Genomic DNA, 17,174 nt, shown 5'->3' with positions numbered 1-17,174 from the left:
CAAGAAAATACTTGCACTCAGATGATGAGTCATTGCAGAAATTAAATAAACACAAACTAGAACCAAACTTGCTCTTTGACAACATTCTAATAATATTATTAATAATTACACCCCCATGTTCATTGCAGCATTATTTACAAGAACTAAGATATGGAAACAAACTAAGTGTCCATTGCCAGATGAATGGATAAAGAAAATGTGATATATATATACAAGGGAATATTGTTCAGCCATAAAAAAGAAGGAAATCTTGCCATTTGCAACAATATGGATGACCTTCAGGGCACTACGCTAAGTGAAATAAGTCAGACAGAGAAAGACAACTACCATATTATCTCACTTATATGCGGAATCTAAAAAAAACCCCACCAAGCTCACAGATACAGAGAACAGAGTGGTGGTTGCTAGAGGTAAGGAGTGGGAGGGTGGTTAAAATGGTTGAAGGGGGTCAAAAGTTACAAATTTCCATTTATAAAATAAATAAGTCATGAAGTCATGTAATGTACAGCCTGACAACTATAGTTAATACTGTATTTCATATTTGAAAGTTGCTAAGAGAGTGGATCTTAAAACATCTCACCACAAGAAGAAAAATTGTAACTATGTGTGGTGACGGATGTTAACTAGATTTATTATGGTGATGATTTCACAATATATACAAATACCGAACTATTATGTTATACATCTGAAAGTAATATAATGTTCAATGTCAATTATACTTCATTAAAAAAGTAATCAAAATAAAAGATCACCTACCAGGTGCCAGACAGGGTGGTAGGTATGTAATATTCCCTTTCTATAAATGAAGAAACAAGCTTAGAGGAGAAGGAGGGCAAATAAAAAAATAAGATTTACACACGGCTCAAACTTGGGTTGTCCTGATGAAAAGAGCATGTGTGCTTCAAAATTCTACACTGTAACTCAGTCAGGGGAAAGCTGTGTTTTCCCAATCTTAGAAGAATAAGTATCTCCATTTTTCCAATTCCCACATCTCACGATCAAGGTCCCAGGCTTTCTGGAAGAAGTCATCAAACAGCTACAATTTCATCTTGTTAACACTTTTTGTTAGCACAAACCATTTTTTTTTAAAACCAAGAGCTGCATCAGGTAGATATTTCATTTCTTAAATAAATTTTATGGCTTTTTATATTTCATTTTGGATGTTTTGTAATGTAAAATTTTATGGAGGTATATAAAGTGCACACATAGAAAGTGTACAGTTCAATTAATTTTCACAAAATGAACACACCTATGTAACAAGCTTCCAGATAAAGAAATAGAACATGACCACATTCCCAGAAGTCCTCATGTGCCCATTCAGTCACTAACCTTCTCTCAAGGGTCACAATCATCTTGACTTTTTACATAATAAGTCAGTTTTGTCTGTTTTTGAACTTCACCTAAATGGAATCACACAAACTTATATATTATCATATTGAGCTTCTCCCAGTTATGAGATTCATTCATAAAGTTGCATGTGGTTAAGTTTGTTCATTCTCATTGCTATGTAGCATTTCACTATTTATTTATCTATCCTACCATTGGTAGGTATTTCTTGGTTCTTTTCTTCTCCAGTTTTTGAAAACTGCTGCTGTGCATACTTCTATGTATCTTTTCAGTGAACATGTAGGGGTCATTTTGGAATTATTCAGATTGATTGGTTGTATTGTTGAGGACTTTGAATGGAACTTAAAAATCTATCATTTCTCAGGGGCTGGCCCAGTGGCATGGCAGTTACGTTTGCATGCTCCACTTCCACGGCCTGGGGTTTACAGGTTCAGATCCAAGGCACAGACCTACACACTGCTCATCAAGCCATACTGTGGTGGCATCCCACATACAAAATAGAGGAAGACTGGCACAGATGTTAGCTCAGGGATAATCTTCCTCAAGCAAAAAGAAGAAGATTAGCAACAGATGTTAGCTCAGGACCAATCTTCCTCACCAAAAAAAATATGATTTCTGGGGGCTGGCCAGGTGGCATAGTGGTTAAGTTCATGCACTCCACTGTAGTGGGCCAGGGTTCACGGGTTTGGGTCCTGGGCACAGATCTACACACCACTCCCCAAGCCATGCTGTGGTGGCCTCACACACACAAAGTAGGGGAAGATTGGCATGGATGTTAGCTCAGGACCAATTTTCCTCACCAAAACAATATATGTATAAATATCATTTCTCTCTTTTCAATGTGTATTCCTTTATTAGAGGTTTGGTTAATACTTGAGAACATCCACATCCACTCTGCATATTTTATGTTAAATGTTTCCCTAACAGTATTTCTAGTGCCTCAAATCCTTAAGCAAAGCCTTAAGCCCCTTGAGCATGTTACTTATGGCACGTTATGGGAATTCAACAGTAATCAAATAAGATGCCCATGGAGACTTCTATTGATGGACAAATGGTCGACTAGGTTCACAGCCAATGAAAAGTGCTGGATAATATATATCTTTTAAAAACCTTTTTAGATGCATCGACGAACTGACTAGAATAGACTGTAAGGCATAGTCAGGTCAAAAACTAACGGGGGGGGAAGCAGAGAGGAAAGCACACTGACGCTGTTTTCATCTTGAGGGTGTGTACTGAACTGGGTTAACAGGAGCTTTGATATGCACAGCCTTCTGGGGTTTGGGGAGAGAAGATAAAACCCAGGGCCTGAACAGAGAGTAAGGCTGGAGTTCAAAGGGTACACCCTCCATGGAAGGATGAACTAGAAATGTAAGTGAGCAGAAGTGAGGCCATCTTGTTATGCTAATTGGCCCCAGCCCCTGACTACTTGCTGCTCTGTATGTACTCTAAAAAATTCACATGCTCTCCTGATGTATGGCCTCTGCTTACAGATGGACTCCTCGATATCTTGATAAATTAAAACTTTGTGTGGTGAGTTTCTCTCCCGGAATAGGCTGACCACAGGCAGGAACCACCCCTACAAGGTATCCATCACAGTTGACAGAAGAATGGAACAATGTGATGCCTGGAAACTGTCATGCCTGGAGACCAACATCCTTGGACCCTCTCCTTACTGCCCATTTTCCCTATATCACTGCCTCCAGATTCTCTAATTTTTGAAGATGAGTTTTTGAGACATTAGTCACCCATTTTCTGATTAGCCAGTTAGTCTAATTAAACTTCCTTTCTCGATCTCTAACTCATTGTGATTAATAGGTTCAGATCACAGCAAGCAGAGGGAGCCTGTTGCTCAGTATCAGAAATAATCCCCATCTCCCAGGGGATTGCAAAGATAACTGCCAATGAGTGGAAGAAGAGAAACAAAAAAGTTGTAATAAAAAAAGAATCCCACACTAGTCCAAAAAGCAAGTCTCAACAAGTTTCAAAGGAATGGTATCAGATAGATCACAACAACAACAAAATAATAATCAGAAATATCCCATATTTGAAAACAAAGAGCTATACTTCTAAATAATCAATTGTTCAAAGAAGAAATTATAACAGAAAGTAGACATTTAGAACTAAAATATAATGAAAATTCTATATATCAAAATTTTGGGTATGTAGCTAAAATAATAATTAGAGAGATATATCACCTTTGTTGCATCTCTTAGGAGTGAAAAAAGGCTACATATTAGTGAACAGCTTCAACTTAAGAAATTATAAAGAGAACAGCAAAATAAATCCAAAGAAAGAAGGAGGCAAGAAATAATAAAGATAAAAGCAGAAATTAAAAACTAGAAAACATGGGGCTAGTCTGGTGGCATAGTGGTTGGGCTCTGCTTCAGTGGCCCAGGGTTCACAGGTTTGGATCCCGGGCACAGACCTATCCACTGCTCATCAAGCCATGCTGTGGTGGTGTCCCACATACAAAATAGAGGAAGATTGGCATGGTTGTTAGCTCAGGGCCAATCTTCCTCACACACACACACACACAATCAGAAAACAAACTTACAATAGTGAAAATTAACAAATCCAAAAGTTGGTTCTTTGAGATGGTTAATAAAATTGATAAACCTCTGGTAAGACTGACAAAGAAAAAAAGAGACAGGGTACAAATAAACATTACTCGGAATGAAAAAGGAAACATAACTACAGATACCATAGACATCATAAAAGGGTGGTATTATGAATGACTTTATGCTTATACATTTTAAAACAGATAAAACAGACAAATTTCTAGAAAACTATAACTTACCAAAACTGACTCAAGAAGAAATAAAATTTCTGAATCCTTCCAAAGAAATCGACTTAATGATTAAAAACTTTCCTACATGAGAGCTAAAAATAGGTTCTTCTTTAAACCCTCTATGTTTTGGGGTAGTTTGTCACACAGCAATAGATAACCACAATAGTATCTATATTTGTTATAAAGGTCTCTAGGTAAATTTGAACACAGACTAGATACTTACCTATATTGAGGAATTATTAATTTTAGATATGATTCTAGTATTATGTCTAAAACAGTCCTTATCTTTTTAGAGGTGCATTTTTAAGTATTTATGCACATTTCTAAGTAGTTAAGTATTATGAAATGATAGGAAATCTGGAATTTCCTTTGAAATAATGAAGTAGGTAGGGGTCACACGAAACAAGACTGGCCATGTGTTGACAATTGACGGACCTGGGTGGTAGATATAGGGGTTCATTACATCATCCTCTTCATTGTTGTGTATGTTTGAAATTTTTCAAAATAGAATTTTTTAAGTGCCCAGGAATAAGAACCACGACTTACATATATTTTATAAGTATTCTTTTGATCTATCTAACAGTTAATTAAAAAAATTAAAAGTGAAGTCAGCACTGCCAACATAAATTTAATATAACTTCTTAGATAATTTGGTTACTTCTCATATCTATGTTTTAAGGGAAACACATGGTAGTTTTATCTTTGAAGACACTTCAAATATTTTTTTTTTTAAGATTTTTTTATTTTTCCTTTTTCTCCCAAAGTCCCCCGGTACATAGTTGTGTATTTTTAGTTGTGGGTCCTTCTAGTTGTGGCATGTGGGACGCTGCCTCAGCATGGCCTGATGAGCGGTGCCATATCCACGCCCAGGATTTGAACTGGCGAAACCCTGGGCCACTGAAGCAGAGTGCCTGAACTTAACCACTCAACCACAGGGCCAGCCCCCAAATATTTTTTAGAATGTTATGGATATGAAGAAAAATTATGTATACTGATTGCTAAAACATCATACAGCAAATCATTTTACTGGTATGAAAACCCCTCAATCTCCCCCCCGCCATCTTCTTCCCAGAACTGAATCCTTCAGTCCAAACTCACCTTCTTTCTAGGATACCAACACTAACAGAAATTTCATGCACAATTTACTGTCTGTTCCCCTGCTACGTACCCACTAGAATGCATGTCACTCCCTTCAGAACAGGGACCTCAGGATGTTACTTTGTGTGCATGGTCCTAGCAGAGTCCCATGGACCATGGTTCATGCTCAATAAACAGCAGAGCTGTGTATGTATTGCATTTTGCCAGCTCCCGCCTCCCTCACTGGCTTAGGGTGAGGTTTAAAGGAGATGAAAGTAAAACCTTGTAAACTGAATGTCTAATTGCGCCAGATCCTCCGTCCCAGGTAGAAAGCGGGCAGTTCTCATCTTTTGAAAGAGGCTTCTCTGAATGACAGAGGAGGTTCCTATCATCCCTCACTCCACCACCACAGGCAATGGAGTGTTTCTTTGTTTCTTCACTCCCTGGTTGGGCTTCCTCAGCATGGGATGAAGAGACTAGAGTCAAAGGACCCCAAAGCCCTGGCTTGATGCCAGCCACACCACAGCTGTCTCAGCGGGGACATGTTACTCAGAGCAAATTTTGGCATAAACTCCAGTGACTTCCGTTAATTCAGAAGGGGCATGGCGTGAGCTCCTGGGAGGAGCTACATCATGTCTAAAGGGCACAAAATAATGGGGACTTTTCTATGTGGCCTCACCCAACTTAAGATATCTGCTTAAGTAGCTCAAACACTAAATGGAAATTCTACAAATTGCAATCTCCCTCATCCCTTTCCTCTTGACAAGGTAAAAGGAATTTGAGAATTTTTTTTTTTAATTTTATGTTTCTTTTGCCCTTCCGTAGTCAAGACAAAACAAAATAAGAGATTATTATGCTTCGCAGGGGCATATAATTTCAGTCAAATTTGAGATTGGTGTTTAACATGTCAGTTTATCATTTTAAATTGATTTCTCTGTCCTGATCAAGAAACAAAAGAGGTTTTTCGAATGAATCCTAAAGGAGCTGACTAACCAGTCATACTGGGTGGATTTAAAAAAGCCGCAACTGAGAGGTGGTCTACACGTCCTGTTTTTCAGTTGTTCAGATGAATTTTCATGACTTTTCCTTTGCCTAGTAGATATTTGTTTTTCTACACGGTATAAGTAAGATTAATTCAAGAGTTTCACACCCAGGATCAGCTGAAGGGCAATTTTACATTTGAATATATTTAAGTCCCTAGGTCCACTTCTTTCCTTCTTGCAACAGTGGCGGCTCCACGTCTCATACCATTCTGTTGTGACTCTGGCCAAGCTCTCTTGTCCCTTCTAGAACACAAGTGTACAATTTAGTCAACCCTAGTCCACAGGAAGTGATAATGCATCCTTGTAGCTCGGAAAGGTTACTATAGCTTCCAGAGAGGACCTCCCCACCCTACTCCTAAAGATCAACTTGTCTTTAAACCAATAATCCCAATTCATCAGGAGAATCATGCACCATATATCCTTTATAAAATTTACCTAGCTGCAGGAGATATTTTATAGGGAATGTGTCATAGGGCTATATACATGTTGACTAGTTCTGTTTTCTTTTGCTCAATACGGGATTGGTGTGTCTTGAAAAACTGAAGGGAGAGACAACCTCTCTTATCACCACTTGCCCACTGTCTTTGTTCTCTAGGTCTCCTTTGTCAGCTCAGTACTGATAGAGAATTGCTACTGGCTGTCTATACACACGGCAACCAGATCTGACCCATCTGTGTGCGTGTTTCTAAAACACAGGGAAAATAGGAACCACTCAAGCTGCGATCAGTTGCTTTGGTTCCCATTTCTAGTGTGGATTAGTTCACTTGCGTTTTCTTCTCTCAATCATCCATCTTGGTTAGTGAACAGATCACACGATGAAGAAGTTCATATGGCCCGAAATGGTGTGTGAATGTGTGTGTGTGTGTGTGTGTGTTATTTAGGTAATGTAGAAAAAGCATATTTGAAAGATAAACCAGCAAGAACCTGGAACCGATGTCCTGTAACTAGGTTTCCTGTTGCGTGAAACATCAATTACAATCACATACTTGTTGGTGGCCAACTGAATTCAAAAGCAAAGCATGCACAACAGACTAATATGATCCTTTCCCAGATTCCGGAGAACAGCTTGTGGTGGCTCTGTTTCATCGAAGGAAGCCTGGCTTTGTTGCAAGAATGGCTTGCTCATTCTGCTGATGAATTAGTTGTATTGATGTGCCAGAAACAAAACAACACTCTGGAGATGATTTCTATAAAACTTGATGTTTCTTCCAAATGTGATCAACACAGCCAAGAATTTTTGACCTTGCTACTGTGAAATAACTCAGAGCCAGTAGGTGAGCTAATTAGAGCGAAGCTTGTTGTCCACATTTGAAGAAAGGTGTCAGTTGATTTTCCTTTCTTTCTGCATGATAGTTTTTGAGAGAGCCATAAATAAGCCTCTTGTTTTTTCAGTTTGAAGATTTTTTAGTGAGGATCAGAGTATGGAATCTGCCAGATTAGGGATTAATTTGGGGATGCAGGGTACTCAGGGGATCAACGACTATGCAAATTTTGTAACAAAATAGTTATTAGATAGATATTAGGGAGACACTGACCTCTACAGCTGTAGTGTAGCAGGTCAGAAGGTATAAACATAGCTTTGCACAGCCCTGTCTTTATCCCTAACTTGGGAAGCAGTAAAGGATTCTAGTAAAATACACACACGTGGGTATCAGAATGATCCAAAGTTTTAACACTGCCTCCATCACTTTAGGTTATAGTGAGAATTGAAGCTGATTGCTGGAGACCGCTCTAGGCTCAATTTCCCATCAACAAAGACGGGTAAAGACCCAATCTCACTGAAAAATTGAATGAGACAATTTAACTAAAGCTCCTAGCACAAAGTAAGTACTCAATAAGTGGCAGCTATTCCTACTGGCTGCCTAACTCTTAAATGGATATAATAATTATGCGTTAGATGGTAATAAAGATTATGTACCAAATCAGAGGAAATAGTAAGTATACATCTTATTTGAATTAGTGTTAACTGGAAGAGTTACTACACTAACTAATTTTCTCCATAATTCACACTGCCTTATCCATGTATACTTACATTACTTGAAAAAACAAAAACCCACCACATAGTGCATGTGAGAGAGCTGATGTACAGGAAGCTTTCTGAATGTATGATTTGACTACAGCAAACTGAGTCAGAAGGTGGCAAGACAATTCAGTGTTTGGGTACAGAACGTGATTTCTATTCTAAATATCTTAATCCTTTAGACTTTAGTCTCTACCAGCCAGGGTTTGAGATGGAGGGATCAGGGATGGCAGTCACTTGCCCCTTCCTTCTTCTCCGCTAGATGAATCCTTTAGACACCAAAATACGTGCATTTAATTACTGTACTATACTGCTTCCCAAGTTAGGGATAAAGACAGGGCTGTGCCAGAAGTCCCCAACCAGCGCCACTACGGAGAAGCAATGCAGTGCAGGGGCGAAAGCTGTTGTCTCTTGGAACCCACTGCCTGAGTTCGAATCCAGGTCTGCCACATGTGCTGTAAAACTGTGGGAAAATTACTCAATGTCTCTGTGCCTGAGCATCCCTATCTAGAAAGTGAGGATGGACACAATACTTGACCATAAATTTGTAGGCGGAAATACCTTAATACACGCAATCTGCTTAGGACAGTGCCTGACCTAATATCGGCAGTTGTTACCTGTTATTTACCTTGATGGTCATGTGGGAAACATCCTAAAGTTCCGGGGTTTTCTTCATTGTTTGTTATTAGATCTGAAGGACATTGTCTCCTTGGCAAGACATTTTTTACTTTGTCCTAAAAATCTGCGGATGTACTTTTTATTTCTTAGGTACTGACTACTTCAAACACTGCTCATCTATGTTTTTTTCCTCCAGTTTCAAAGGGATTTCCAGAAATTAAAGGAGATATTTCTAAATCAAGTTATCCCTCCTTGAGGACTATAAGTGTTAAGTTATTTATCTTTGGAGCAATGTTTCAAAAATCATTAAGCTTAAAAAAATGGGTTATCAGAACTGCTTTGCAAACTGCTGAAAACTATAAAATTGGAAGGTAAACTCTTACCCAGGGAAGTTGGATCTCATCATGGAACTTGCCTTTAAAGTCAGCATTGAAGGGAAAAATTAAAGATAGTTAAAATTACTCTTGACTGTCTCTTGGAGTACAGGAAGTTCTATTTTTCAGTAAATCCACTAAAGTCACCTTTTTCTCCAGTTTTGGAACAGAACACATTTCTTCTATTGACCATTGGCTGAATTGGCTTGTATTTAAGCCAATTGTGTATGAAAACATGTACAACATAAACCAAGCACTTTATATATATTATCTCATTTACTCCTCACAGTGATCTTACGAAGTATTAGTAGTCCTTTTTTACCTGGGAAGGACTGAGGCAAAGCAAAGTAAATGACTTGCCCAAGGTCACCAGCAGTGGACTGTGGAGGAGAGTTTTGATCTCGGTTCTCTTGGACAAAAGCCCCTATTGTCCCTCTACAATATGTCCCTCTGTCTAGAATCACTTTTGTATGGCATTGGAGGACACAGATTTTCCTTTACTCCGCTCAAGACTGCTTAGCATCTATTAGAGGAAATGTTGAGTTTTTAGAGCTCCTCAGCTTGAACTGAATACAGAGAAGTTGGAGGAAGTCCAGAGAAGACTTAGGAACCTGTCTGAAAGAAGTCCCAGGAGGGATTTGGTTTAAGAGTGGAAAGATTTAGAGAGGGATAGAAAAGACATTACTGATTCCGCTGGGTTTTAAGGCCATAAATAAGTTATGCAGGGAAGCCGAGGAAGAATGAGCCTGGAGGTCTGCCTGGCTTGGCTGCAGCCCTCCTTGAAGACGGGGCTGGATGGGGGCCTCCTGAGAGTCCTTTTCATCTCCTGGTTCTAGGAATCCACCCTGGACATCGCTAATAAATGTAGCAAAGCCAGAGAGATTTGCTCGTGGCTAGTTACAGATAGCACTTGGCTGATTCCTGGAACTCCTCTCTAAAGGAGGACCAGACTGTCCTGTCTTCCTCTCATCTAATGATGGGGAAAGGAGGCCCAGACACCCAAGTCACAGGAAAAGTGACTGTTCAATAGGCACTTTTGCTGGACAAGGGGCCCCAAGGGCACCGACTTTACATGTCAGTTTCCCACGTATGACTTCAAGGGCATCAGTGAGAGGATCCACGCCTACCTCCAGCCTGCAGGAAGTGCACAGAGCGCACCTAGTGATCCCCCCCACCTGCCCGTGGGGATAATCAGGGAAATGTTCCTCATGGCTGGTGCCATCTACCTGTGGCCACCAGAGCCCCCCATGGCCTCTGTGTAAACAGGCCTGCGAAAGAGCCCACTTACTCAAATTGCTGGTCCACCGTAAAGTCAGGATCCTTTCTTTTGTGGCCTTGCTCTTTCTAAAGGGTTCTTTTTCTTCTAATTGTTTTTTTCTGATTATACCCACAATGTCAGTATAAAAAAGGAAAAAACAGAAAAGTATACAAAATAAATAAAGAATATAAGGAAAGTCACATATTTACTATATTTTTTCCTTACAAAACTCATATATTCACAAATCTGTGATATGGACAATAGTAACAATAACAATGATGAAACAGCTTATGAGCCAGCCGCTGTGCTAAGGGCTTAATTTGCATCATCTCGCTTAATGAACGCAATCCTGGACAGGAACTATTTGATGCTTCCTCCAAGTCCAGTCTAGGATGGCACTTTTAAGGAGTCAGATACTTTCTTTTCTCTTTCCTTAAAAGAAAAAGACAAGGTAAAAAATCTAATGATACCTAACGTCAAAATCAGCTAGATCATCTTATCGTCTTAATTGTGTCCTCAGAAGTACAGTTCATATTAAAACCTAAGAAGAATTAACAGGAATGATAAGCCTCTAGATCCGTAAGGCCTCTCTGGGCTCTGCTAATCTGAAAATTCAACAATGGCCCACCACGCTTAATCACCAGGCCAATGTTAACATTATCAGTCTAATTTCAGAATGGTTTAGAGTTTGTGCTTCAGCCACACTTTATTCTGACGACCTTCTGTCAAGGTCTAAAGTTGGGCAATTTTCAGTCTTGTAACTGTTAAAGATGATGCTGATACAAACATTCTACCAAGTTTAATTCAAAAAGACCAACACATCTGAACAATAAAGTTTTCACTTACAATTTCTTAACACAATTGTGTTTGGAATATAGTATAATATTGAAAGAAAATCAATAAAAATTTTAAAGTCCTTACAGAGGAATCCACATTTCCATCCTCTTGTTTTCTCTTCACTTTAGTTGGTTCATATTTATACTTTTCAGCAACGTTCCATTTCTCTACTAACTCTGAACATTAATGCTCCCTTCTGGAATTCAGAGATAATCTGTGATTTAAAAATCTTTTAAGTCCCCTGAGTTTTAAAACGTGCTTTCTTAATCAAACTCATAGCAAAAACAAACCCTAACAGAGGGCTTACTATTGTGAGACACTTTTACATAAAGTATTTTTCTCTTTGCATTGTGCCTCCATTCCAGCTACTATCTATAAGATAGAAAATTCACTAGTCCCACACATTAAAGCAACTGTGTCACGTCACTCAAGTCAGCTTTAAGAATATGAGCTGTGGGCAGAATATATTTAAAGGCTAATCTGTTTTCTTTCCTGAGTATATTTTCTCTGGAATTTGGGTTTTGGAATGAGCTGCCTGCCTCAAACCATAGCCATGCTGTGGCGATGACCATAGAGCCATAGTGAGGGTTATGAGAGACAGCCTGTTTGTGCCCAGAACTGTGCCTGGCACATGGTGGTACTTTATAAATATTTGTTGAATGAATGAATTTGCAAGTGATGCAGTGATTTGAGGAGCAGAGAGAGACATGGGCAACTGTGGTCCCTGCTGCCTACCATGAACCAAGCCAAGAAAACCTCAGCTCTTCCTAGGTCCCATAAATGGCAGGGTCACCAGTCATTCAGTTTTTGGCCTCAAAGATTGGCTGTGGTTGAGTTTTTGCTATGGAGCAGAGGGAGGCCTCCTCACAAATACTGACTTGGACTTCAAATGCTGCCCTTCATATTTTTTCTAAGAACTTCTCTGACACAAAGTAGAGAAATAGCCATTAGGTTGTAGTTAGCTCTCCATCCAATTTTCTGAGAGAGAACAATTGCTTATAAGGCCTAGCCATTAAGATTTGTGTTCCACTTACTGCTGCTCATGTGGCAACACCCTCTTTACAGGATGCACAGAAGACTATTCTTTTTGAATGGTTATAATATTATAAAAAAAAAAGTTTATTTGTGTACTTGCATATATTTGAATTGCATCATTTGGTAAGTGAACATTTAAGTCATTTCTTCATTATTATTTATTCTTCATTTGTAGTCTACTTCATATATTGACTATCGTCACTTTCTCCATTTTTATTTACAATTAATTTTTAAATTTTTTTATTGAGATATAATTGACTACAATTAATTTTTTGTTTGATCAGGTGGAATAGGAATATTTCATGCTCAGTTCTTGCTCATGTGTTCATGGATCAGTGTTTATCTTTCTTTAATCATCTCCATAATGATATTGTCTAGATCTAACTATAATTTTTATATCAATGTTTTATTTACTGTTTGCAAAGTATTGTTTAATTACATACTGAATTTCTTGAACTTAGGTCTTGTTCAGAACAAAATTTATGCAAAAATAATGATGACATACTTTTGATGATGCAAAAATTTAGGCATCATTGTTTCCAAAAAATTCAATCTTCTATCCTAAATCTTTTGCCTCCTAAATCTTTTGCCACCATATAAGAATATATCTTGGGATGAGGAATGAGACTTTGAAAATTTCCTGAGCCTCACTGGGCCATGCAGAAGCTCATGGTTCATCTTTCAGGAAATATCTCCAGATGGATGTTCAGAAGCAGAGAAATTCTAAACGAATCAGAGGCTCCCCGGGTATCAGTTCACTAAACTTATATGAATCTTGAATGCTTCTGAGATCCCCTAGTCTACTCCGAACAGGTATTCCTGCTGTTAAACAGAGACACTAATGGCTTCCGGGTGGATAAAGGCACAGATTTTGTCCATAGGATGTGACCTTCACTCAAAAGCTGGGACCTCTCTAATCTCCCAAGGGACTGATTCTAGAAGCATGTTTAAATGGAGACAACTCACATTGGGAAATCAAAGAAAAAAAGCCAAAAGCATTCTAAAGAACAACTCAGACACATCACACAGCACTTGCTTCAGATAGCACTAGAAATGACTGAGGTCTTTCCTGGGTGCTGACGGAGATCTAGTCGAGTCGGCTGACTGTGCTGGACTGCATCTCAAAAGGTTTTCTATTTCCCTGATGAATCCCCAGGTCAGGTCCCGCTGCCCTAAGGACTGCGGGGCTCCTAGCCCCCTAAAAACATTGCCACTTTCAGTTGTGGAAGTAGCTCTGACAGCCTTGGCTCTGACATGTGCACAAAGAAGAGAAGCTCAAGGACCTTTCATGAGAAGATCTCAGGAAGGGCAAGGAGGTGGAGTCTAGGCAATTCTAAGAAATTTTTTCATCTAAAGCTGTGTAATGGATTTGATATTTAAATGGGAGAAATGGTCAGCTTCTGAGACTAAAAAGCAAAAAACAAAAAAAAATAAAAAAGAAAGGGAAAACAGATAGATGGAGAATGAGAACAAAAGATTTAGGAATAAATTTAACCAAGGAAGTACAAGATTTGTACACTGAAAACTACAAAACATTGCTGAAAGAAATTAAAGAAAAAATAAATGAAAGACATCCCATGTTCATCTACTAAAGAGTGAATGTTGTAAAGATGGCAATACGATACAAAATGATGTACAGATTCATTATGGTCCCAATCAAAATCCCAATGACCTTTTTGTTTGCAGAAATGGAGAAGATGATCATAAAATTCATACGGAATTCCAAGGGAGCCCAAATAGCCAAAACAAACTTGAAAAAAGAAAAACAAGGGAGCCAGCCCCATGGCCAAGAGGTTAAGTTTGCACACTCTGCTTCGGTGGCCAGGGGTTCACCAGTTCAGACCCTGGGCGTAGACCTACCTACATGCTGCTCATCAAGCCATGGTGTGGTGGCATCCCACACAGAAGAACTAGAATGAACTTCAACTAGGATATACAGCTACATACTGGGGATTTGAGGAGAAAAAAAAACCAGAAGATTGGCAACAGGTGTTAGCTCAGGGCCAAGCTTCCTCACCAAAAAAAAGAAAAGAAAAGAAAAAGTTGGAAGACTCACACTTCCTGATTTCAAAACTTACCAGAGGGGGCTGGCCCCATGGCCAAGTGGTTAAGTTCGCGTACTCTGCTTTGGTGACCTGGGGTTTTGTTGGTTTGGATCCTGGGCGCGGACATGGCACTGCTCATCGAGCCATGCTTAGGCGGCATCCCACATAGCACAGCCAGAGGCACTCACAACTAGAATATACAACTATGTACTGGGGGGCTTTGGGGAGAAGGAGGAAAAATCAGAAAAAAAAACCTTAGTAATCAAAACAGTGTGTGATGCTGACATAAAGATCAATGGAATAGAATTGAGAATCCCGAAATAAACCCATACATATGGTCAATTGATTTTGACAAAGGTGCCAAGACCACTCAACAGGAAAAGACTATACTCTCCAACAAATAACGCTGGTACAACTGGATATCTACACGCAAAAGAATGAACTTGAACCCCTATCTTACAATATATACAAAAATTTACTCAAAATGTGGATCAACAAGCTAAATATAAGAGTTAAACTATAACACTTTTAGAAGAAAACATAGGGGTAAATCTTCATGACCTTGGATTTGGCAATGGTTTCTTAGATATGACCCCAAAAGCACAAGCAACAAAAGAAAAGATATGTAAATTAGACTTCATCAAAATTAAAAACTTTTGTACACCAAAGGACACTATCAAGAAATAAAATCAACACACAGAATGGGAGAAAATAGTTGAAAATCATCTATCTGATAGCTGTTGTCCAGTATCCAGAATATATAAAGAACTCTTACAACTCAACAACGAAAAGACAAAGTACCCAATTTAAAAATACACAGAGGACTTGAATAGACATTTCTCCAAGGAAGGTATACAAATTTCCAAGAAACACATGAAAAGGTGTTCAACATCATTAGTCATTGGGAAAGACAAATGAAAGCAACAACAAGATACCACTTCATACCCACCAGGATAGCAATATTTAACAAAAAAACAGGAAATACCCAGTGTTGTCAAGGATATGGAGAAACAGGAACACTCATACTTTGCTAGTGAGAATGTAAAATGGTGCAGGTACTATAGAAAACAGTTTGGCAGTGTTCAAAAAGTTAAACATAGAATTACAACATGACCTAGCAATTCCTCTCCTAGAAGTATACCCAAAAGAACTGAAAACAGATATTCAAATAAAAACTTATAGACAAATGTTCATAGCAGCACTATGCACAAAAGTCAAAAGGTAGAAATAATCTAAATGTTCATCAACTGGTGAATGGATAAACAAATTGTGGTGTACCCATTTAATGGAACATTTATTCAGCCATAAAAAGGAATGAAGTCCTGATACACGCTACAAGAAAGATTAACCTCAAAGACATTAAGCAAAGTGAAATAAACCAGATACACAGGGTCGCATATTGTATGACTCCATTTATGTGAAATATCCAGAATAGGCAAATCCATAGGGATGGTAAGCAGATGCTTAGTGGTTGCTGGGGGCTGGGAGAAGGGAGGATTGGGGAGTGATTGCTTTTGGGGTGATGAAAATATTTTGGAATTTGAAAGAAGTGGTGCAACATTGTGAATGTACTAAATGCCACTGAATTGTATACTTTAAATGGTCAATTTTATGTTATCTGTATTTTACTTCAATTAAAAAATGTATGGTGGGACAGTGACATAGAATATGCAGCAGCCATGGACAATAATTTTGTAAATGTATATTTGCTGATACAGATATTTTCATGATTTTTGTCAAGTGATAAATCAGATTATAAGTTAAATTTTAAAAATTAAAAAATTATAAATTAAAAAAATAGTGAGAGGATGAGGAAAGCAAAGAGTAAAGGAAAATAGAGAGAGGACAAGAGCTAGGGAAAATGAGAGAGGTAAGAGAGAAAAGGAGGCGAGGGAAGAATAGGATAAGAAAAGAAATATGAAAGCTAGAGAAAAAATTTCAACGTTGGGTAATATGAAGTGTCAGTGGGGGCTGTGCAGACAGGAGAAGCAGAAAGGAGCTCTCCCTACACAGCTGGTGGGAGTAGAAGCTGCCACAGCCACTTTGGAGAACACTTTGTCAGTAGTTAATAAAATTAAAATGGACATACTGAGTAATGTGCAGCATGGTGACTATCATTAATAATTTCATGTTATTTCATATTTGAAGGTTGCTGAGAGAGGAGATCTTAAAAGTTGTCATCAAACACAAAAAATCTTTGTAACTATGTATAGTGACGGTTATTAACTAGACTTATCATGGTGATCATTTCACAATATATACAAATATCGAATCATTATGTTATACACCTGAACCTAACATGTCAATTATATTTCAATACAAAAAACCCCACATAAAATGGACATAGTCAGAGTTCCTCTTCTGGTATCTACCATAGGGAGATCATCACGTCTGCGCCCAAGGAATCATGCACACAGCATTTGCTTGTAATATCAAAATATTAGAAACAATCTAAATACTTAAGAGGATGGATACGTTGTGATATAATATGATAATATTATGCAGTAGTTTAAAAGAATGAATATATATATGAAAGAGCAAAAGCTCTAAATTATTTTGTTGTCTGAAAAAAGCTGACAAATGTAGTTTGATGCCACAGAATAGACATTAATACATGATGTTAGATTAACGTATTACTTGTATAATAAATTATTACAATAAAAAGAAAATGAAGGATATAGAGAAAGAGAACTAAGGAGAACTACACAGGGATTAAAAGATAAAAGAAGCAG

Source organism: Equus przewalskii, chromosome 9 (genome assembly GCF_037783145.1).
Source record: "Equus przewalskii isolate Varuska chromosome 9, EquPr2, whole genome shotgun sequence".
NCBI classification, from domain to species: Eukaryota; Metazoa; Chordata; class Mammalia; order Perissodactyla; family Equidae; genus Equus; species Equus przewalskii.
This window is presented reverse-complemented; position numbering follows the sequence as displayed.